This window comes from Protopterus annectens, chromosome 11.part0 (assembly GCF_019279795.1).
Source record: "Protopterus annectens isolate FY-2018-M chromosome 11.part0, PAN1.0, whole genome shotgun sequence".
In the NCBI taxonomy this organism is placed as follows: domain Eukaryota; kingdom Metazoa; phylum Chordata; order Ceratodontiformes; family Protopteridae; genus Protopterus; species Protopterus annectens.
Genome location: NC_056745.1, coordinates 316,864,161 through 316,889,350, shown reverse-complemented (window position 1 = coordinate 316,889,350; position 25,190 = coordinate 316,864,161). Strand labels below are relative to the sequence as shown.

The 25,190-nt window shown below is 37.4% G+C and overlaps 1 protein-coding gene across 1 annotated transcript in view; it reads right to left on the bottom strand.

Moving 5' to 3' along the window:
• The window catches only part of LOC122815364 (dynein axonemal heavy chain 3-like), a 4,921,723-nt gene that overhangs the window by 2,564,908 nt on the left and 2,331,625 nt on the right, over positions 1–25,190 (bottom strand). The gene's annotated exons all lie outside the window — the stretch shown is intronic.

Sequence of the window (25,190 nt, the reverse complement as noted above, 5' to 3'; positions counted from 1 at the left end):
TTTTTGTTCCAAGTGAATGTCCTTATCCAGCCATTGGTGAGGATTTGGGCTCCTTGATTACTGGTCCAGGGAGGGGACATCACATATTGGTGAGAAGTGGTGTGGATATTATTTGAACTTCTCTAGCCTGTAGAAAGTTGTCCTTAAAGGTGTGTTCTCTCAGCAGCCACAAGGTAAACATTCAGACTTTCATTTTACAACAGTTTTTATTTTTTATTAGTTTAGTTTAGGCAGGGAAAGCAGGCAAAGATGTCAAGCAGAGGATTATGGCAAGCTGTCAAAGGACCAGTTGGAGAAGGTGTGTGACGCCAAATGACTGGTGCATGTTAACCTGACCAAAGAGGAAATTATCTCAGCCTTAGTCATAGCTCAGATCAGCAACCAAGGGGATAACCAGTCTGAGGACTGGAATTTTTAGCCCTCAGAAACAGGACAGTTCACCTTTTCCTCAGAGGACTTAAAAATCCATATGGAGTTAAAGAAACTGAACTGGAGGCCAAACGTTTGGAATTAGAATCAGCAGAGAGACTGTGGCATTTGGAAGCTGAACAAAATGAGAACCAGCATCAATATGAGCGGAAGATGTTTTGTCAGGGTCATGGAGGTAATGAGGACGGGAATAACAAAACCCCAGAAGCTATAATGGTCAATAAATTTCTTCCACAGTTTACAGACAGTGATATTTTTTAGTTTTAGTCATATATTTGAAAGAGTATGTAAACAGCATAATGCTGAACAAGGACTCTGAGTACTGTTCTGACCCCCTTACCATAAATCTCAACCTCTCAGTGCAAGAAATCTGGACAAAGACTGACATAATGGTGTGACAAAGGCCCAAAAATAGGGACACATTTTAAATATTATTCTTATAAGCTTAGAAAGTTGCTAGAGTAACACGATTTGTTTCAACATACATTTTCTGAAGGATTTGAAGTTTGAAACTCAAATGTATGTCATTAGTTAGTGACTTCAGTCCTCAGTTCATCTCAGTAATTTGTCAGAAAAACACAGATTTTATGGTGAACAAACTAAAATATGAGCCAAAAATCTGGACCTGCTGCGAAAATCTGTACAGTTGAGAGGTATGCCCCCTACTCCATGGTAAAGCTGTTACCACTATTTTTAAATCGTTTGATATTGATTGTTTATACTATGACAGAGTAAAGAAATGTTTACTTGAATGTTTTAAGTTAATACCTGAAGCTTACAGAAAAAAAAGTTTTGTGAGCATAGATGTAAGGCAGATAAAAGTGTGTGTGATTATATTGCTTTGTTAAGCACTTATTTTTATAGGTGGGTGAGTGGGTGTCAGGTCACCACTTTTGAAGAGCTGGCAGACATTTTGGTGAGAGAACAAGCCATTAGCACTTTGCCTGAGGACATAAAAATATGGTTGGCAGACTGGGAGTGTAACTCTTCAGATGAGCTGGGGAAAATGGGAGGTCTACTTAGCAAGCAGGGCAACACTGCACAGGAAGGGGATAACCAGTGGTGCACATGAATATAAGGGAACCCGTGGTGGGCAGCCTAAACCACCCCAATAGAGTCCACCAGTAACAGGGGAAGTCACTAGTTCAGGTACACTGTCAGGATTAAGGGTTAAATGTTTTAAATGCCATCATTGGGGCCATGTATCATATAGATGTTCACTGAGGCAAGGTGGAGAACAAAAGGTGGGGGTTCCAGCAAGTGGGAATGGCAGTATGCCAGTGGTAAGTTGTCTGGAGACAACGGCTGTACCAAACTACCACCAAAGTTTATATCTTATCTTAGTGGATGGAAAACAGACCATTGCTAAGAGAGACACAGCCTCTGACATAACCATTGTGAAGCCTGAAGTGGTTAAAGAGGAACAGTATTTGCTTGGGCAATCCACTCCAGTCAGAGCCTCAGGAGAGACCCTATTCTAAATTCCTTTAGCCAGGGTTCACCTTGACTGGGAGGGTAGAAAAGAAAGCAAGCAAGTAGGTGTGTTTGAGGATATCCCTGCAGATGTCTTGGTAGGGAATGATTTTGATAATGTAGTACCTTGTGTGCATGCAGTTACCCACAACCTGGCTTGGAGACAAGTATCTGGGTCTGGCAGCCTGGAGGAGAATCAGACAGACCTTACATCTGAAGCCAGGGCTAGTGAGGTGGCTATTTCAGGGAGGGAGCTACCCTGCAGCAGTGAGCCTGAAGAAGAGGTACAGCTGCTGGTAGGTACTGATGCTCCCTTGGATAGAGTGACTGCAATGGCAGAGGTGAATGGTAATACCCGGGCTGACAGTGAGGCACCACTGTCAGAGGATACCAGACTTCCTGTGGAAGGAGAGCTCGGAAGAGTTACATAGATAGAGTTGAGACAGACTTAGCTCTCAGATCATACACTAATAGGCTTGAGAGAGGTAGCTAGGGAGGTGCCTGATTCTCAAAGAAAAGGGGAGTCTGTATACTGAAACAAAGGGTTGCTGTAGAGTGAGTGGACCCCTGAAGGAGGGCTAGAGGAGTGAGGTAATACAGCAGTTGGTAGTGTCTAGAGCCTACTGTCTGGCACTTCTAGCCATAGCTCATGACATTCCTTTTACAGGTCATATGGGCATAAGCATATCAAGAGATGTATTATGCAGAATGTTTATTGGCCTGGGATTGCAAGGGAAGTAACAGGGTACTGCAGGACCTGTGAGCAGTGCCAAAATTAGGCAAGGCAGGAGACAAGGTCAAAGCTCCTGTGATTAAGGAAACATTTCAGATGGTAGCTATGGATATTGTGGGCCTTCTGAGTACCCCAAGTTCTATTGAGAAGAAGTATATCCTGGTGGTAGTAGATTATGCTACTAGATACCCTGAGGTGGTGGCTCTGTCCTCCATCGAGGAAGACAAGGTGGTAAATGCTTTGTTAGAGATTTTCAGTGGGGTAGGTTTTCACAGAGAAATACTGATTGACAGAGGTGCCAACTTCATGTCAGACCTATTGCTTATCTGTGTAAGCGCTGTGGAGTGAACCACCTAAAAAACACCCCATATCATCCCCAGACTGAAGGTCTTGTGGAGAGGTTTAACTCTACACCAAAGACCATGCTATGGGCATTTGCAGACCAGTTTAAGAGAGAGTGGGACAAATATTTGCCCCACTTGCTGTTTGCATACAGAAGGTACCCCACGAATCCACAGGTTTTTACCCTTTGAGTTGCTGTATGGGCATAGGGCCAGGAGGCTTTTAGATTTGATTCGTGATGATTGGGAGGATGAGTGCGAATCCTACAAGGAGTCTGTTGTGGCATTTGTCATAAACCTCAGGAAAAGGCTTAGGGAGCTCATGGGCTTGGCTCAGGATAATCTGGCAGGAGTCCAACAGCAGGAAAAGGTATGGTATGACAGGAATGCCCAAGCCCAGGTGCATGCTGTGGACAGCAGGTGATGGTTCTCATTCCTGTCAGACACAATAAGCTGCAGGCAACTTGAAAGGGAGCTTTCAAAGTGGTAAGGAAGGTCAATGATGTTAACTACATGGTAGAACTGGTAAGCAGAAGGTCTAGTAGTAGTGAGATTAGTTAAGTACTGTTTTTCTGTATCTGTGTGAATCTACTAATCTTCTTCTTCATCTTTCAGCTTTTCCCGGTTAGGGGTCACCACAGTGGATCACCTTTCCACTCAAGACTGCCAATACAGTTTTACGGTGCTGAGTTGTCATCCCGGCACCCAACCTTCCACGGAAGGCACACACATGCACACACTCATGCCTAGTGCCAATTTAGAGTGTCCAATCCACCTACAGCATGTCTTTGCAATGTGGGAGGAAACCAGAGCACCAGGAGGAAACCCATGTGACCACAGGGAGGACATGCAGACTCCACACAGAAGGCAACCTAGCCGAGGATCGAACCAGAGAACCTCTTGCTGTGAGGTGACAGAGCTAACTGCTGCACCACCATGGCCGCCCACTATTCATCTGTTGTATTTTAATATTTCCTGTGGTTGAAAGTCTGGTGTTTATTGAAAATGGATATTTAGTTTACACTCTGTGCAATTTCAGGTTTTGACCACTAGATGGCAGTCTTTACCTGTCTCTGATGCCCTCTCTTATTACTTTCCACCTACAGAATTAAAACCCTAGTTTTTCACTCTCCTCTTCTTCTTCTCTCATATCTCAGTCCATATTTATCCTAAATCCTCTTAATTTTTCTTCACAAAAATCTATAAAATCCTTCCTCTACTTCCTCTGCTTACCTTCCTCTATACTTACCTTTGACTTTACTGATTGGTTTGGTTTTCTCACCATCCTGCTGTGTCTGTCCTTGTCTGCTCCCACTGCCGCCTCTGGCTCACTCCACTCCCCTACCCTACCCCCAAATTCCACCCACCCCCATTACTCTTACCTTTATTCCAACCCAGTTTCTCCTCCCCTTCCCCTAATCCAATCCTATTATCTATCCCTCCCTCTCCCAACGTTCAACTAAGTAATCCCTCCCTATCTCTACCCTTTCCTGCCTGTATTCTCAACTTTACTCCTCTCCTTTTCACTAAACACTCCCCTATTATTCCAGCTCCCTGCTCCAAATTTAATTTACTCCTATTAAGAATGACTCCTCCACTTCCACAAACTTCCCTTATCTCTTCTATAAGCATTCTGCTCCTAATAACTGTCTTCAATGCAACCTCCTATTTCTCTTACAAACTACCCCCCTCTTTTTCTCCCCTCACCTCCTCCACTCTCCCTCATCCCAACCCCATCACTTCTCACTTTCACAACATTTCCTCCTCTCCACTTCAACCTAACCCTCTTCACTATTTTAAACTAAAACTTCTAATGATTTCATTAAAGCCTCCTACAACCAAAGTAAAATTGTCTATCCCACTAATTACAAGTTGCAAACCAAAGGTCTTGCTCCATTCTTCCTCTAATTGGCTTGCTGTAGCAAGAGACATTCACCCCAACCCTAGACCCAAGACTAGCAACAATCACACCCCCCCTATCTCTTCAAATAATAACAACCACAAATACCTCAAGCTCATTACCATTAACATCCAGAGTGTAAAAAACAAAATAGTACTCTTCCACGCATGGCTAAATCATACTCTACCAGATATAGTAGCAGTCTCATAGACATGGCTAAAACCCCACATTACTGACTCTGAGATTTTACCCCCTGGCTTTCAAGCACTCAGATGTGACCACCAAAACAAAAAAGGAGGAGGAGTTGCCTTAATCTATAATAGCCTACTGAATATCTCTCCTTACCAGAACCCCACTCCTCAATTCAACAATGCTGAACTAGTCATAGGAATTCTCAAACTGAATAACTATAAAAGTATTTATGTGATAGCCATCTATATCCCCCTGGAGATAATACTACCAGTCTAGAAAACATTCTCTTATGGGCCTCAACTAACATTAAACTTGAGACATACATATTAGGTGATGTGAACATTGACTGGAAGAGAATCAATAACAATAATCCCTCCCTATCTATCAATCTATTTAATTTCACCCAGCTAACAAATGCATTACCATACCTAACAGAAACAACCCCCCAAAGGTCCACTCTGGACTGGATCTTAGTCTCCCACCCTAATAAGATCTCTCACTCTGGTATACTACCTGACACAATGAGTGACCATCTCCCAGCCTTCATTCACCGAGCTACTCACTACTCCCCTCACCAACAGCAATACACTCACACTCATAACCTTACTAACTTTAACCTTCTATATTCTCTGAAACCCTTAAACTAACAAATTGGGACAACCTAAAAACTCTTCCACTAGATAAGGCCTTAGACTTCTTCAACTCTACCTCCCTAGGCATCCTAAACACCCAAGCCCCACCTAGAACAAAATTAATAAAACCCAACTCTGCTCCTTGGCTAACAAAGGACACCAAAACACTTATGCTACAAAGAGACAAGACTTGGAAACTTTACAACAAAAATAAACACCCTGCTACCCTCCTGAAATATAAGCAACTCTGCAATCTAACCAAAAAGCATGTTACAAATGAAAAAAATCTTATTACACCAAACTGCAGGCTACCCACTCCAAAAATCCTAAACAATTCTGAAACTCCATCAACTCTCTTTTGCACTCTGGTACCAAATCCAATCCCTGTTCTGACAACAATAAAACTGACACAGAAATTGCCACCCTTTTTAACTCCTTCTTTACCAACTCTACAGCTGAACTTACTAAGACCTTCCCCAACCACATCTCCTCCCCTCATTCCAATCCCACTTCACATTCCTCTCCTCAACCCTGCATTCCTAATCCTCCCGCCCCACATTTCATCTAAAACCCATCTCAACCTCCTACATCAAAAAGTTTCTTTCCAAAATTAAGCCATGCTCCAATGCCCCTGACAATACTCCCTCACTCTTTCTTAAGCTCGCCGCAGATGGTGTCGCCCCATCAGCATTCTCATCAATAGAGCTATCCAGGAATCTTATTTCCCCAAGTTATGGCATGCTGCCTTTACCTTGCCCCTCCACAAAGGAGGCAAAAGTAATAGCATATCTAACTTCTGACTAATAGCCATTATTTTCCCAATTTCAAAAATCCTTGAAAAATGCATCCACCTGCAACTCATGCCCTACCTCATCAATAATCAACTCCTCACCCCTACACAACACAGCTTCCATCCTGGCCATAGTAAAATAACTGCTCTGCTCTCTTTTGTAGACATAGTTAACCATGTCCGTGACTCTGGAGAAATTGTCTCTACTGTCCTTCTCGATCTATCCAAGGCATTCGACACTGTCTCCCATACCCATCTTCTGAATAACCTTTCTAACTTCAATCTCTCCCAAAAATCCCTTACATGGTTCAAAAGTTATCTCTCTGACAGATCCCAGGCTATGAAATGGCAGACTGGTACCTCAACCTTCCTGCCTACCCCAACCGGGGTTCCCCAGGGGTCTATACTTGGACTAATGCTCTTTAATATATTCATCAATGGTTTTCACACTGCGATTCTAAACACTCAAATAGTGCAATATGCAGATGACTCCACTTTAGTCTACTCAGCTCTTAGCCTTCCTGAGCTCCAGGCAAAACCCCAACTGGCCTTTACAACAACAGATAACTGGATGCTTCAAAACCATCTCTCCCTTAATGCCAATAAATCCAAAATCTTTTTCTCCTCCTCAAAAGCCATCCCTCTCGACAAACAATCCTTCAATATCATCAGCCATACCAACTCCACTACTGAAGTTGTTTCTTTTGCTAAACTTCTTGGGGTTACCATTGATGAACACCTGAAATTCAATACGCATGTCTAACTAAATATTACAAAAACCCATTAGAAACTTGGTATGCTATACAGAATCTCTCACTTTCTCTCTCCTTCTACAAGGCAAACTCTCACCACTACCTACTTACTACCGTCACTACCGTATGGTGCTCCACTACTAACCAACCTCTCCTCCATCATCTCTGCAAAACTAGAAATATGTTATAACAAAATCTCTAAATTCGCTACTAAATCTAACCATTCCTCCCACCATTGTACCTCTCTCCACATACTAAACTGGATAGAGCTTCCCAACTACCTTGGCTACCTCCAACTCACTACAGCCCACAAATTAATCTTTAAACCTACTGCATGCTCTGCTCTAACAAATATCTTACCATTTTACACACCTCACAGACCCCTAAGATCTGCCCAACTAAATGTACTTTCTGTATACAAACCAAATGTCCTGCTGGCCATTTTCTCCTATCCTTTTCCTTAGCCAGAAAATGGAACTCTCTCTCCCACCCTCACTACGACTCTCTAAAAACTTTGAACACTTCAAATCAGAGCTCCATTCCTACCTTTCCCATAACTGGAAATGTAATTGCACTCTACCTACCTAATCCTGCTATTGTTTCTTACACATGTACTTCCTCATGTACCTCTACACCATGCTGTTTTTCCTCTACAGCTGCCCCTCTCTGAATCTAACATAATATAACATCAAAACCTTGAATGTATATAATGTAAATACTGTACATAGCTTACTATCTCTACTCTATCTCCCTATCTGGGAATATTTCTCTTTTCTACCTACATATAAGGTTGATACTAAGAGATGATGCTAACTAGCTAAGATAATCATCTCTGCCATTTGTGTACTCCACTTTGCTACTAAACAACTGCCTCTTTCTCCACTGTACATCTGCCTCTCTCTGCTTGCACCAGAATCTATTTCTACTAAACAAATGCCTCCTTCGCTACTGCTCAACTCTCTCTCTCCTTTCACCACAGTCTTGAATGTATATATAGTATACACAGTACTTTCCACCTTTATTTCTCCGACATTCTACAAAACCTATACTTGCTACTATCTTTCAAATATTCAGTCTTTACAACTACTAACAGAAGATTTACAATATTGATAGATTTTAGTATTTTGTTCAGATTATTCTGCTGCCTCAGTTCAACTATATGCTGTGCAAATGGCTCTCTAATCAACTATGTATGTATGTTATGAAGAGTGTTCATTTTTTGCATTTGTAATTTGCTACATCTCAGTATATAATTCTACATTTGTTTTTTTTATAATTATATGTTTAATTTACTTGTATGTAATGCAGAGCTTTTCTCCCCGGGCCTCCACTGAAAATGGGCTCCTTGAGCCCAGTGGACCTCCCCAGTCATCAAACTAGAAATAATTAAATAAATAAAATAAATAAATGGATATTTAGTATTTTCACATTCTTTTATTATTTATTATTAAATATATTTAAATGTTTCACTGTGGCTTGTCCTTTAGAGAATATTTTAGCCTTTGAGAGTACTCATATCTGTTTGGTCACTCTGTGCCCACTCCTGAAAGCCTTACTGCATTAATCAAACTACCATTATCTTAATCTCACTCATTATAATTGGGTACCCTTGTAACAGCCTTAGAGCAACTGGCTTGGGAGTGCCTGGTGGCAGTAACTACCTTATAGTCTGGCAGAAGGAGGCATAGCTAGTAAACCTGTGCCAGCCTTTGCCAGATATGTGTGTGTGTGTGTGTGTGTGTGTATGTGTGTGTGTGTGTGTGTGTGTGTGTGTGTGTGTGTGTGTGTGTGTGTGTGTTTGTGCATGTGTGTGTGTGTGCAAGGACTTACCTATGCAGCTGTGGTAATGGGGAGTCTTACTGGGGACCTGGGGGGACAAAAAGAGAAACCCAGCCCTGGACTGACTGCATTCCCTTTTTGCTCTTAAGGGAAATTATGCTTGATGGAGAAAGCTGCATCTGGAAATACTGGGTGTATCCATTTTTGTTCCAAGTGAATGTCCCTCTCCAGTGTCAGTGGTGAGGATTTAAGCTCCTTGATTACTGGCCCAGAGTGGATGTCACAGACACAGCAACTGACTCTAATTTTGTCTGTCAGCCACCCCCCCCCCACACACACACACACTATCAGCTTGTTTCCCATCACTGAGTGAGGGTCAGCTGGGAGGAGTCATTCAGATCACTGTCTAGGTGTGTTTTGAGGATTTTTCTTATTTTTCCTCCATCCGTACTGGAGTGCACCTACAAGTTGCATGCATTTCAACTTCTTTGTTCAAGAATTCTGACAAAGCTAGAAATAATGAGGTAACAAAAACCTAGTATCAGGAACCAGGATCTGGGAATAATTATAGAAAATCTGATCCATCAGGTAAAGGGTTAAAGGATGGCATCAAAGACAATATAAATGTTGGGTAAATATTGGGGTAGAATTTTATGAAAAGAACCCTTGTGTCAGGCATTATTCAGACTAGAATAGGAATATTGAGTGCAGTTCTGGAAGTACTATAGGGAAGGGGAAGTTACAGTGTCAGGGAAAGTAAAGCAAAAAGTGACTAATATGGTGAGGGGAAGATAAAGTATCACATATAAGGAGCGGCTAAGGGAATTGAACTGTTTCAGTGGTAAATAAGAACGGGGGACAAAATATGGTATGTGAGGCAGTCTGTCAGTTCTTTACTAATATGGACAAAGCGGATTCAGTAAAGATGGCAATGGAATTCATACTAATGGTTTTCTCATAATTAAGAAAGGTATGACATTTTCAAAAATAAAAGAACAGATGCAGTTTCATTGTATTAGTAATATTATAAAAGATAATTAAATAAAAGCGAGATGTGCTTTGAGGTATATATGATTTAGCTGTTGTAAAGCGCAATGACTGAATTTAATAATTTGTAAATTATTTTTATCATTTAATAAAGTTAGTTAAAGTTAGAGTTAAAGTTAGTTTTGGTTGCATTAGTATTGTAAATTATGTCCCCTATGTTTCTTTCCTGCACTTTTAGGCCTTTCCCTGTCAACCCATCCAACTATCCACATCCTTGACTTATCCCAAGTCTCCCTGTCTTGCATATATACTTTATCATCATACTTCACCTTGTTGGGAATAGGACATTCTTTTTCATGCAGAATATGGCTTTCAGCACCCTTTATCTTTAGTGCCTGGCATTGGAGAGGATTGGCTGTTTCACAATTTTTTGGATGCTACCTAACCGTCAAACCCTTGCCTTTACTGCCTGCAATACTGGGCTCATATGCACACATGCTTCCATTCATGTTCAAACTATCTTTGTTACAGAGTGCAATCTGCTTGATTGGGTAGTATTCCTTGATGGCCCTTTTTGCTGCTACACAGCCAAGTCACCACCAGGTGGCAGTCATGCACTGGTTCAAAACCATTCCCCTCCCTCACCACCCCCACCTAGATCAGCAAGCCACGTCTTTCACACCCATTTTCTCCAGCCAACTCCTTTACCACCAGAGACACTAATCAAACTCTGGTTATTCAAAAGTTAGTCTCGAGTTACTAAAGTAATAAAAACTGTATTGGTTGTATACATAGGCCTGTTAAATACCCTTGGCTGTTCAGGCACATTAACTTCCCCAAGAAACCTAACCGTCCGGAATTCAGCAAGATTCTGTCTGCTTGGGCTAATGGGTTAATGTAAGTTAGTCAGTTAGCACTCTAGAAAGACTCTCTTATTCACAGACAAGGTAAGGCCACACGGAGAAACATCTCATAAGCAGATTATTACCATGAGTGTGAAATGAACACTATGCCGTCAGACTTTATTGCATTAGTGGTCTTTCTATCAGCTCATACTTTGTTGTAGCATAAGCACCCCGCAACTCATGCATACAGATACATATATACTCCCAGATAATCATGCAGACACACACACACACACACACACACACACACACACACACACACACACACACACACACACACACACACATGCATCCAAGTAAGCCCCCATACAATCACTCACATTCACAAAAACCCTCACCTGCACACCCTCGTGCATACTCCAAAACACACACACACACACACACACACACACACACACACACACACACACACACACACACACACACACACACGCGCACACACACACACACACACACACACACACACACACACACACACACACACACACACACACACACACACACACAATCATGCAATACACATATGGTCAGGATTTCATACCTTCTTTATGTACTGTGACCACCCGGATAGATGCACACGTTTATCCATTCTGCCTCATTCATGCCTTGCAGACACCCTCACACATGACCACACACATACTCAGATCTATAGTAATCTGTAGTAATGGTGTTGAGTGTAACTACTCCCATAGGAGTGGGGAATGCTGTCAAATAATGTTTCCTCTTGGAGAAAAAGATAATTCTGCAGTGTAATCCTCTGAATCTCTCCACTGAGTTGATCCATAGCTGCCATGGCAGAAAGCAGACAATATAACTTCAAAGAAATACAATTCAACGGTTAGAATTCAATGCAATGGTCATTGATCAATGGTAGGAAGCCAAAATTACAGGCAACCAATCTTTAAGAGACTGATGCATGAAGAAAAGTTGGGAAAAACTGTAGTTTTTTCAAAATGTTACTGACAGTTCTCAGAGCCTATTCAGTATTAAGGTCAAACACTGGTAGGAAGAACAATGTAGATGTTGTTGTTGTTGTTGTTGTGTCTTTCAGCTTATCCCGGTTAGGGGTCGCCACAGTGGAACTCCGGTCCGCTAATGTTTGGTAGTGGATTTTTACATGCCGAGTTACCAGCCCTGATGCACAAACTTCAACGAAGGCACGCCCATTCACGCATGTCTCCACACAGAAGATGCTCTAGCTGAGAATCGAATGGGACAACATCTTGCTGTGAGACGACAACGCTACCGCAGCACCACTAATGTAGATAATAAGGGCAAATTAGTTATAACCAGATTAAGGGAGGAGTTACAACTATTTTTAGCTGGCTGTGACACAATACCTTATTTCTCCAACATTGCTTCATTTAGCTATTTAAAGTCATTGATTACAGTTTTTATCACAAAAGCTGGACAATGGGTGGGAAGATCTCGTACAGTGTATGCACAGTAATGGTAGGTTCTTAATACCAAATTCTATATGTTTAGAATAAAGAGGCCTAGTCTACAGTGGATAATGCCATGTGTTAATTCTTTCTTTTTTTCCAAATCATTAATTTTTTTTTGGCTGTAACATCAAAAGGTCACAACATAATGAAATAACAACAATAATAATAATAACAATAATAAAACAGAAAAACAAACGTTATATACGTGTTTGGAAGTAATTTAGTAGTACAATTAATGACACTGTTTGCAATTCTTGTATAAGAATATAATATGACCACTTCTACATAAAATCATTAAGTATTGCGCTACATCTTTCAAAACTTCCCTTCATAACCACCTATCCTCATACTGGAAGTGCACCTGCACCAAGCCCTCCTAGAATATGTATGCCACCCTATTTCTTATCAACCTTATTTTTGTGTGAGATAATACTGCTGTAGATAAAAACTATAGCTACAGTATAATATGCAGATCCTCACTTCACACTGATTGTTTCAGATTATACTTATTTTTAAGATTATACATTTGTGCATTTCTCTGATGGGTTTAACTCTACATTTTGTATATACTTTTTCTTCGTAATTCATTTTTTTGTAATTCAAACTGTTAATTTCTTACACTGTGGAGCATTCCTCTCCAGGCCTCCACGCAAAATAGGTCTTCTTGGACCAGTGGACTTTCTGGTAAACAAAATGCAAATAAAATAAATGAATAAATAAATATTGAGCCCTCGTCAGACCAATCACTGAGTAGAATGCACCTATCAGTATGCAAGTGATCAGACACATACAACTGAAACATCCACGGAGTTTCCTCACAAAAAGGATACAGGGCATAAGCAACATGTCTTACCTGCACCAGCTGAAAGCCCTGTCTCTGTACTTGGTTTCTGAAAGACTGTTGAGGGATGATCTATGCCTTCTCTGGAACAAGATCCCCATCTATGTGAAGCAGAGTTCTTCCCTAAACCAATTCAAGTGTAATTTCGACAAATGGATAGTGATTCTGATTCTTCCTTGGTCTGGTGCCTATGTACCTAATTGACTGAGGCAACTTGTAAACGCTTGACCAACCAAGTTGTAACCTACATACACCCCTTAGAAAAAAATCTTAAAGTCCCTGAACTTGTCACATACATGTGGGATGCATGACTAGACTTAAAAAGGTCCCTGTGGTCATTAGTGTGCACCTATATTATGTACGGTCAGTTTAGCTCATTTGTATATACTTTAAAACAGGTCATCAAGCAGAACAGTTAATGCATATGAAATGACTGCACTTTCTTTGCATTATTACATCAATAAAACTCATAATTTCAAATGACATCTAGAGTTTTTCATTCAGGTTTTGGCTTTCTTGCCTTTTGACAGTATTAGTTACAACAGAAGACATTCACATTTGGTCTCTCTGTACAGAATGTTCATGCTGTCAGGTGCATTTTGTGCAGATTTTTACCTCAGAATATGCTACTTGGGTTAACTTTCCATTTAATGCACTGACTGATATTTTAAGAGAAATTATTCAATTTCATATTTCTAAAACTGGCATATTAAGGCAAAGATGGAGCAAAAACATTTATATCTCTTATATCCACCAATCAAGTTAGTGCCCACCAAAATGCTTCATTTGGAATTAATACAGGCTGTGAGACAATGTAAAGCCATCTTAATCAGTCACTTCTATTTTATATGAATAATTTTTAAAATATCAATATAAATTAATATAAATTAATATAAAATTAATATAAAATATAAGCTAGTTGTCTTGAAGTACATCTAATAATTTGATATTTTAAAAGTTATATCAAATTATTAGATGTACTTCAAGCTAGTTGTCGACAGCCGTGGTGGTGCAGCGGTAGCGTTGCCGCCTCACAGCAAGAGGTTCTCCTGTTCGATTCTCGCTGAAGCGCCTTCTGTGTGGAGTCTGTATGTCCTCCCCGTGGTCAAGTGGCATTCAAAAGACATGCGTGAAATGGGCATGCCTTTGCTGAAGGTTGGGCATCAAGCTGGCACCACAGCACTGTAAAAATCTACTGCCAATCATTAGCGGACCAGAGTTCCTCTGTGGCAACCCCTAACCCGGAAAAGCTGAAAGAAGAAGAACTTCAAGCTAGTTGTCATCAATAAATTTATAAACCCTTTTCAACATGTTACTGTGCAGTATATTAATTATTAGACTGGTTTAGCTCAGTATTTGACAGCAATAATTTCTAAAACAAGTATTTGGTTTGTAAAATAACAATTTTGTCATTTAGTGTTTACCTGTCATTATGCTTCATTTAACAACCAATTAATTAGATTTCAAACATATATATGACTTCATGTCCTTCAATATTTTATGTTGTTTCTGCATTTATCATATGCTCAAACTGTCTGTGTTCTTTTTTGTCCTTCCATCGTTAAGAGTTGGAATGTCAGATCTTATTTTTGGTTTTCTTTGATGCAGGCACAAGTCCAGTTATCCTTATCAGATGTTCTCTAAAGTGATGATTGTTTTAATTCTATTGACTCATTTTCTGGGATCAGACTAATAACTGAGGTCTACCTGGAGTGTTTACAACATAAACTGAAGATAGTTTTGTTTTTCAAAGCCATTATTATTAAGGGGGGAGAGGACAAAATCAAATGTCCTGCAGATATCTATGGTGAAAACTTTAATCTCAGTTTTAGTCTTGTGGTTTAAGAGCAAAATGGAACCCGGATTCAATGTATTATTTTACTTTTTCTAGTAAGGCATGAAACACAATTTGAGTGGGGATACAATGCTGGGAACAACTGATTTAAATCTCTCTGTTAACGTGGTAGAAGAGTGTTAATACTTAACTTAAAAGCAGAAGTAAGAGGGTGGTTTTCAAAAATGTTCACTTGTATTTAAAGTCTAATAAATGTAGCAGAAGTGAGTCATAATCTGAGGGTGAAAATCATAGTGCTATCTGTAAATTATAGCAGTTGAGAGGTAGATTACTGAGAATTTGATGTGAATGAAATTAAAAAAGAACTTCTCTGCTAGTCAGGATCTTGAACTAAAGTATGATAATATTTATTATGTTGACTGGAATTCCATGGCTAAATGATAGTTGTTTCACCAAAATATCAAACATTAGCTATTACTACATTTATTATATATTTAAGTAATCTGTTGTACCTTGTTATCCTAGATTTACCAATTTGCGTAAAAAGGGTTAGACCTATTTAAAGATCAAGTTCAAAGGTTTGCCTTACCTCTTCATGACGTACAGTAACCTTCCAAAATGTTCTGATATCTTTCCAGCCATCAATAAACACATTCACAAATGTCTGCTAATTAAAATTTAAAAAATAAATTTAAAAAGAAGAAAGTTATGGACTTCAGCCTTTTCTCCAGCATATATCAGCCATCCTAGCAAAGTGATATCAAAATGCATAGTCTTTTGATGACATTTTTGGGGTCTGGTTAGCTTGAAGGCATGCTGCTTCCCTAGCATATGCTCCTTTTGCCTTTGAGCATTCACCAGAGATGTTTTCTGCTGCATTAACTCCTGCCCTCAGAAGTTTTTTTCAAAAAGCTGTTCAAGGTAATTGTTTCTTTTACTTATATTTTTTAATCTGATGTTTGCTCAGCATTCATTAAGCGCATCAGTAAGCTTTTCTCTCCCACTGTTTATATAGCTGAGCACCTAATGCTGCACAAACATTGGATTATGTACTTGAGAGCTTTTTTTTAATCTCCTCTTTATTAGTTAAAGGACATCTTCCATACCAATTAGTGTGGGTGAAATTAATTAAATACCAAACATCAGAGTTTCAGACTTGATATCCCTTCTGAAAAATGACTGAACGGGGATCCAGAATCACATCATTCCATTGCCCATGTGTGATGAGTGCATAAATATTGGCAATAATGCATGAAAACGAGAGAGGATGGTGAGTGTTATTTTTAGTATAAATTACATTAATTTAGCACAGTTTGCTATCATTGTGCTGCACATTGTGGTCTGATATGGCATTCTAGTTCTGAAATGGCCAAATGAAAAGCCATTTAGAATTTCCATCTTGGTCCATTGTACTTGACTTTAAGGGTACAGACATTATCAAATAACTTAGATGAACCAAGACAAAACCCAATAAACACCCAGTCAGGCAGGAGACTGAGAAAGCTTCCAAATTCACTCAAAAAATGTTGGAATTCCAAAAATATACAACAATTAATTTATTTCGTAAAGTTAAACATTTTCGATCCATTAACTTACAGGGACTTCATTAGAACTGACAAAAATGTCTTGTTTCAGATATTTAAATTCTAGCAACAGAAAATCATGTGACTAGAACAGCAAGTCAGAATAATCTCACTTATTACTAATAATCGGTGTTATGACAATGCTAAAAATCACATATAAGAAATTATACAGCTACATTAAAACAAATTATATTTAAAATCAAGAATGTCACAATTTTGCAATCCATAATTTTAACACACTGCTTATTGATAAAACATGACTTAACCCTGGATAAACATTTGCATCACACCTAAGCTGCCATGATAATTCATGATATTATAGTCTGTGTTCCCAGGCCCCACCTCTCACATTCATATTACCCATTTTAGTACAAAAAATGAAACTTCTTATGCTCCTTACATTGTCAGGTATGTTTAAAGACTGCATTGTTCTCAACATGGTTCTTAATGTGATAATTATGTTCATAAATGTGTATTTTAGACCTCGCTCCATTTTGCCACAATAAAACCTATGGAAAAAATCACCGAAAGCAATGTGTACAACTCCAAAGGTACTGCAATCATATGCACCCTCCAATCTAAACTCGTAGTGGGAACTCGTCTTTTTCAAAATTGCCCTTGGCAAATATACTTGCATCACTGACAGCAACCATACTTAGTCATCCCTAACTTATTTTTCCTTGGTGGTTAAACTACTACCTCTTTTGAACTTTTCTTTAAGATTCAGGTGCCTGTTATAAACAAAATGGGGATTATTACCAAGAACTTTGCTAACATCAGAGTCACAATTAATCACATTCCAATTGTTAGTAACTATCTGTCTGATTTTAGTACTACAATTTCTGTACTTAATCATAGTATATTCATAGTTGGTAGTCTCTGACTTCTGTGTAGCAGTGCTAGCTAGGGGTCTACCTAATATCAGAAAAAAAATGCTCATAGCATTTTTACATACTTCATAATTAATTTAGCATAACAATCTAATCAGGTAGCTTCTGGAAATAAACATGTCAATTGACTTATTAATAACCAACATAAATTGGTCATCCCTTGAAACTATTTTAGACACCTATACCATCTGACCCATAACAAGACTTTTTTTCTGATGGAAAGGTTGGTTACTAGAAAAGTGCAAAAATGCGTTAGAGAGAGTAGGCTTTCTATAAAATCTGGAGTTAAATTTATGATGATGGAAACCTTTTAACAATATTATATCCAGATAGTTAATGTTTTTCACAGAGTATGTGTAGGTAAGTTTCAAGAAATGAGTAGTAGAATTAAGGTATGTAATAAAATTTTCTGAGTTACATTACCTTTCCATAGTATAACTATATCATCTAAGAAGCATAACAATGTGACTATATGACAGCTGTAGTCTGATCTAAGAATGTAGTGTGGCTCCCAAAACTATAATATGAAATTGGCTTATAGGAGACGCATGCTACCCCCATTTGCAACACCTGCTGCCTGCTTGAAATCCTCCTCCTCAAAGTATAATAAATTAAGATCTCTCCTGCTTTTTTTAATAAAAAAAATTTGAAATTCAGAGCTCTGATGCATGAGAGAGACAGAGCAGAGAAAATACAAAGATAATTTGGTATGTTTCTTTAGTTTTGCATAATGTACCTGACTTTTCTTGAATTTTTCTCTGGACCATCTCTCTTGTACCAGTTCGGATTTCAAAGTTTATTTATTTTTTTTAATTAAGAAAACTGGAAAGCTCCATATCATATATTAACAGAAGAAAGTCCAGGTGACCAGGTTGTTTCTATTGGTACCAGCTCGATTTTACAATGGGCACGCTGGTTGTGCTGACCAATCAGCATGCATGTTTTTGAATGTTAATGGATAGGCATTGTATAATTAAGCAATAACCCACGCCTGGGTGTGGGTAATGCTGGATTTACCCATGATTGGTGTAGTTTGGTCGCCAAACAAGGACAACCGTGGGTAAATCCAGCTTTAACCACACCCAGAAGTGGGTTATTGCTATTACACAATGACATAATTTATAAAAGAAATACTTACTTTTCTTAAATAATGGCATTGTATAATGCCTCCGTGCTGCTCTTCCACAGCTGTCTGATATTCTTCGGCAGTTCTGATGTACTGCGCATGCGTATGCTTAAGCAGTACATCAGAGCTGTGGGTGGAAGCAACGGAGAAAGTAAGATCTCTGTTGCTTTTTACAAAGTGTCTCGCTATGTTAAAGGAGTTTAACATAGAGAGACAGCTTTAAAAAAAGCATCGGAGAATCTCAGTTGCTTTTTTTAAAGCTGTTTCACTATGTTAAACTCCTTTAACATAGCAAGACAGTTTCTAAAAAGCAATGGAGATCTTACATTTTCTGTTGCTATAAAAAAAAAAGACATATACTAATGGAAAAAGTCCGGGTGACCGGACATTTTTCCATTAGTATAAGTCTGATTTACAACGTGCATGCTGACCAATCAGCATGCATGTTTTGGAATATTAATGGGGGGGTCGTTGTATAATACTGGACAGTTACTGAATCATCTTACCATGGGTTCTAGAATGTAGAAACAACTTATCATTCAGTTATTATCAATCTGAGATTATGTTACTAAAAGACTGCATTACTTTAACACTGCTCCATAGCTTTATATCTTAACAACTTTACCAGCACATTTACATTTTTAAACCCCTTTCTTTGTTTTCTTACTGGTATTTCTCATCATACCGTATACTCGTGCCAGTAAAAATACCACCATCTTTATTAAATCATCTTTATATCGCAATTATATTATTTAACCAATATATTACTGACAAAAATGCATCGTACCTGGTGAACAGGTAGCAGATGTATATTATTTATTGCATCATGCACTACCATTACAATTGTGAATGTTGTATATACACACTGGAACATTCTTAACAGCTTAACACTGAAGAAGAAGAAGAATGGTTTGATTTATACACTTAGAAATTCCACTGCTTCATGCCATTACTTTCCCTAGCAGGACTTCTCTCACCTCATAAGCCTTACAGCAACAACACAAACAGTCTAGGTAAATCGCTCTGATACTGACTGTTCAGACATCAAAATGTACTCCAAACAAAATATTAAGGCACATAAGATAACTTAATCCAGCATATATCTCTGTCCTCCTATTTACCTCTTCTGTTAGCTCTCCTGCAAACAGCAAATAACTACTGAACTACTAAAAATATACCTCAGTAATGCACAAAGCATTGATGGGAGATGGGATGAGTTTGAAGCATGGATCAAAGATGGAGATCTTGATGCACTTCAAATTTTAGAAACTAGAATGAAATCCAGCATCTGCCCATCTACTTCATTACATACAACCGCATCTTATATTTTAATAACAGACCTGGAAAAAATGTGGATGGTAGAATAATTTTATTGCTCTGAAATAAGCTGCACTTGAAAATTCTAAAAGCAATAAAAAATGCATCAGATTATGTTAACAGCCCAAGTCAGATAATTGTTTATCTACTAAGTGGTAATCATACTAAACTAAATATAGCACTAGTTTACATTTCTCCATCTACTATAATGTATATGATGGCACAATACTAGAAACAATAGACATCAGTGAAAGAACAAAGCTTATATAATTTGAGACTTCAGTACTAACTTATTTGGTCAGAAAAATACTGAGCTAAATTGAAGTCTATCACTCAATAATCAGACACAGTTTGTTGTTTCAGGTACTACAGCTAACCCTAAGTATAACAATACAACACTTTTGGACTTGGTAATAATAAACACTCTGCAGAACTGTAATGAATACATTATCTGATAAACTTTTATCTGTCAGCGCTACCTCATTGTAGCAACATTCTCTTATAAATCCCCTTAATTAGTTTCATTACCATTATATCATAACCATTTCAGATACAAAAGAAGACCAAATGAAGAGATGATAAAGTCAGCAAGCATGATCTAACACAGGAATGGTTAAGGAGAGGTGAATTTAAACCAAAAGATGAAAGGTTAACATTGACGACCCAGGATAGTGGACTACGTACATGCTGGTTTACAAAGTCAGTTGAACATGTCAGAGAAACAGACAAGTGCAGCTTTTGTAAAACAGAATTGGAAACAGTCGCACATCTTGTTGCTCAGTGTGATATGCTAATGGCAAAAGGCCTGTGTACTGAAAGTCATAATAATGTGGCAAGACTGTTGCATTGGGGATTATGCAAACATTATAATACTGAAGTAGCTGAGAAGCACTGGAAACGTGAGTCACAAAGCATTATAGAAAATGATGAAGTTTATATCGCATGGGATCACCCATTACCAACAGTTCAAAAATATATGTGAAAAAAAAACAGATATAGCACTCCATGAAAAGAAGATAAGAGTAGCGATGATCACTGAAATTGCTACATCTAGTGATTATGTCTTACATACAGAGAGTCATAAAGTCATAAAATATGAGGATTTGAAGGCGGAAACAAGGGGAATGTAGAAGAAGGTTACTCAGGCAGTTTTAATAGGAGTAAAAGCAATGGGTTTCATAAAAAAAAAAAAAAAAGGTATTTACAGTTATATTTAGATATGTTATCGATACATGTAACTCTATGAATTGTAGAAGGAGTCAGTTCTTTGCCATTGCAGGTGCTGCAAAGACCACTTTTGGCTAACATCAAAAACTGAAACAATACTAATTTCATGAGCTTTAATTGTACTTTAACTTAGAAATGGGGTCCATTCCCATGATAGTATTAGAAGCACAAAAGACTTGGAGAAGTTAAACCAAAAGAAGAGAAGACCACTTTCACTTTGAACTTAATGCCTTAGACTGGACCATAACTGACAAAAAGAATATCATTCTAAATCACTTGAAATACTCACATGACTTTACCAATAAAATATGATCTATTATAAGATGGGTAAAGCCAATCTATAACCATATGGGATAGGTTATTTGTTTTAAGCACAAAAAGGGAAAATGGCTAGGCTTAAAATGGCCCACAAGGGCAGCTAGCCTAATACTTAACTATGAGCCTATAAACCTTTAAATAATGATACAGTTTATATCACATGGGATCACCTATTACCAACAGTTCAAAAATATATGTGAAAAAAACAGATATAGCACTCCATGAAAAGAAGATAAGAGTAGCAATGATCACTGAAATTGCTAGAAGATGAATACAAGGTAAGTCTTGTGCCTGGATTACAGAAGAAATTTATGAAACTAATGAACAAGGCCTCGTTTAAATGAAAAACAAAATTTCACAAGATCATGATGCTTTTCTCACCCTAATGAAAAACTGCCCTCTAAAAATAAAATAAACAAAATCAAGAGTCATAAAGGATATTGTCAATCTTGATTCCAATAATTCTTCTACCTCAACAAAAATTATTGACTCTGTATAAAGATTTCATTGAATATATTAATTCTTCTGCTAATCTGACTTCCCAACAAATTACAGTGCATCACAAAATCACACATAATCTGATTGTTTTCCAAACTGCTATTAAAGGAGTTATTATTTCAAAAACAATAAGCATTTAAAAAACAAAACTTCTAATTAAACAATCTGATTCCGTGAGTTATGCAGTCCCCATTTTTTCATATGCCTACATCAAGCATCCTTAAAGGTCTTGTAGGCTTAATCAATCTTCAACTACAGAAGGCTTTCCAAGTCAGTTTAAACATATCACCATTATACCTCTCCCCAAAACATGAGTACCAGCAAATCATTGAGACTTCTGATTTATTGCCAGTTTCTGACAGATAACTAAAATATCTGAAGAACAATATATTGTCAAATTTAGATCGCACCTACTTTGCAACTCCCACTATGTATTCAGTAAATTGATTAATCCACTCACTTTCATGTATATATATATATATATATATATATATATATATATATATATATATATATATCTGCTGACATAGTTTACTCTACACTAGATGCAGGAAAAATTGTTTAGATCTCCTTGGTGATAAATCCAGGTAAATCCAAAACTCAAAACAAAAATATTGAACCATGCTCTGAGTAAATAAGATAACTTTATTACACAATGCTAGTAAACAGTTTCTCATTCAATACTTCATAAGGCAGTACAATAAATCAATACAACATACTCTTATATAGCATTAATTAAAAACACAAAATTCAAATCAATGTATCACTTGCTGATATAATTTAATCATAGTGAGCTTCCTAAAGAAACATTGTGTCCTATTTTATTTACCTTGGTTATATAGAGGGGCCAGATTCAACAAACCCTACACTAAGTTTACACTATATCTTTCAAGAACATTCTTATCGCATTTTTTGTGCTTTCTAGTCACTTATAAAGATTACATTAAGTGTAGATGTAGCTACACTTTGTGGTATCATTTATGAATCCTTGTCAATATTTAAAGCTGCAAGAATATCAGTAGGAAAACTAAAATTAGGAGGAAGAAATTGTGAGTTATGTCTGTGTTGTCTGTTCACTCAAAACAATGTTCACTTAGTATAAGCTTAGTGTAGGCATTACTGAAACCCAAGGTGTTTAATACTGACCGTACCATTTAAACCTGGATATTTATGAGCTCTTAATCAAGCTATCCTTTTAAATTATTCTTTTTCTGTATTATTTACTATATCATACCCCAATCTGTTCTCTTATAAATTGTAAAACTATAAATTTAAAAAGGTGTACATCATTAGTTTCTTTCTTATGCTTATAAAGTGCATTCATTTCTATACATGTCCTCTTGTCAGATAAATGGTCACCTATATGTTTCTTTAGTTTACTATTGGTCTCACCTACATAGAATACTTGACATGCTTCTTACTTTGCCATGCATATTATGTTTTTGTTTCACAATTAGCATAAACCTGCAACATACATTGTTTACTAGTAACTGGATGTCTAACACATTTTTCTTTATAAATATATTTACAATATGTGCATCTCATGCACATATATGTTCCTTTCCTTTCACTCTTAAAGTAACAGATTGTTTTAATTTGTTCTTTATAGCATAGCTTGGTATTTAAAGGCTGTGATTTCTTATAACCAAAACTCAGTCCCGTATCTACAATTTCTTTTAACTGTGTGACCTGCTAAAGTATATGCCAATACTTTCTAATAATGGTCCTAATCTCTTTACTTCTTCAATTATATGTGAACATAAATCTACACATTCTTGTTTTTATCATTTTTCTTGCTTCATGTTGTTCATTTTCTCTTTTTCTCTGAAAAAAATGGGTCTAACTCCAAATTCTCTTTCATTCCTTATTCCATTTATCCAGTCTCTCAACTTTTCTTTATCGTAACTTCTATCAGTAAAGTCATCTGACATTTGATTCAATTGCTTATTCATATTATATCTGATGTATTTAATTTTGCACTCATAGCATCTGTCCCTTACGTATATTATTAAGCATACATATTGGATACGTACTCATATTTAAGTTTTCATTTTCACATCTTTTTTTTATAACGGAGTATCTATTTTTTCATTATCATCTTTTTTAATAGTTATATCCAAAAAATGTATTTGACTATAACGCACTGCTTTTTAAATAAATAATTAGTAGTATTGTGTAAATAAATTATAAATTCATCCAATTCAATTAATGTACCATTCCAAATTAAAAACACATCATCAACAAAGCTTCTATAAAGATATAAAAATGCTGCTTGTTTATAAAACTGATTATTATCCTTCAAAAATATATATTTCTTTCCCCAAATCTATATAACGATGTTAGCATAGGTGTTGGCTACCACCAATAGCTACAACTTTTTTTTGTTTAGCAAATCTATCCTAAAAATATAAAAACAGTATTAGTCAATTTAGTAATTCAAATATTGTGTTAATATTCATTTGCATAAGAGTAGCATCATATGTCATATATGTTCTATGTAAATTTATTCCCATGTCATTAGGTATAGATTTAAGCAAAGAGTCTACATCTAATGTTACAAAGTAGCAATATCAAATATCATTCTTAACAGACCATACATATAACTGATACAAAAAGTCAGATGACTCCTTAATATGACTGTCTGTTTCTTCCAAAGTCATTTTTAAGCTTGCTTTTAAATATTTAAAAATTGGTTCTGTCACCCATCCTCTAGTAGAAAAAGCAGAACGGGCAGTAGTCAAGGGAGAGGAAAGGGAAGAGAGGGTGAGGGAGAGGAAGAGAAGTGAATTGGAGATTGGCCACAAGGATTTGTTCAAGGAAGTGAAGGAACCAAATGGCTTGATTTCCAGCGTACACCACTGAGCTCATAGACCTTCTTCATGCTCAACCTGTGAGCAATGTCTGGTATCATTAAATCAAGATACATGTTAAATATAGAAGCCTCTAACTGTAACATGGAAACCACTTTGGAAGACTCATACTCTTTGCATAGACCATTTGTTACATCAATAGGTAAGATAGGATTTAGAAAAGTAGCCAGCAAACTGACCATCAAACTGAAGCAATATGCTAGAGAACCTAATTACAAAACAGAAATAAACTGATAAACAATCTAAGGAGAACTTGTAAATATCATTGCTTTTGAGATCATGACTAACAACCTTGTACCGTGATTAGCTGCATGTTGCACAATAGATAGTATACGGTTAGCAGCCCTTAATATTGCTGTTGTAATAT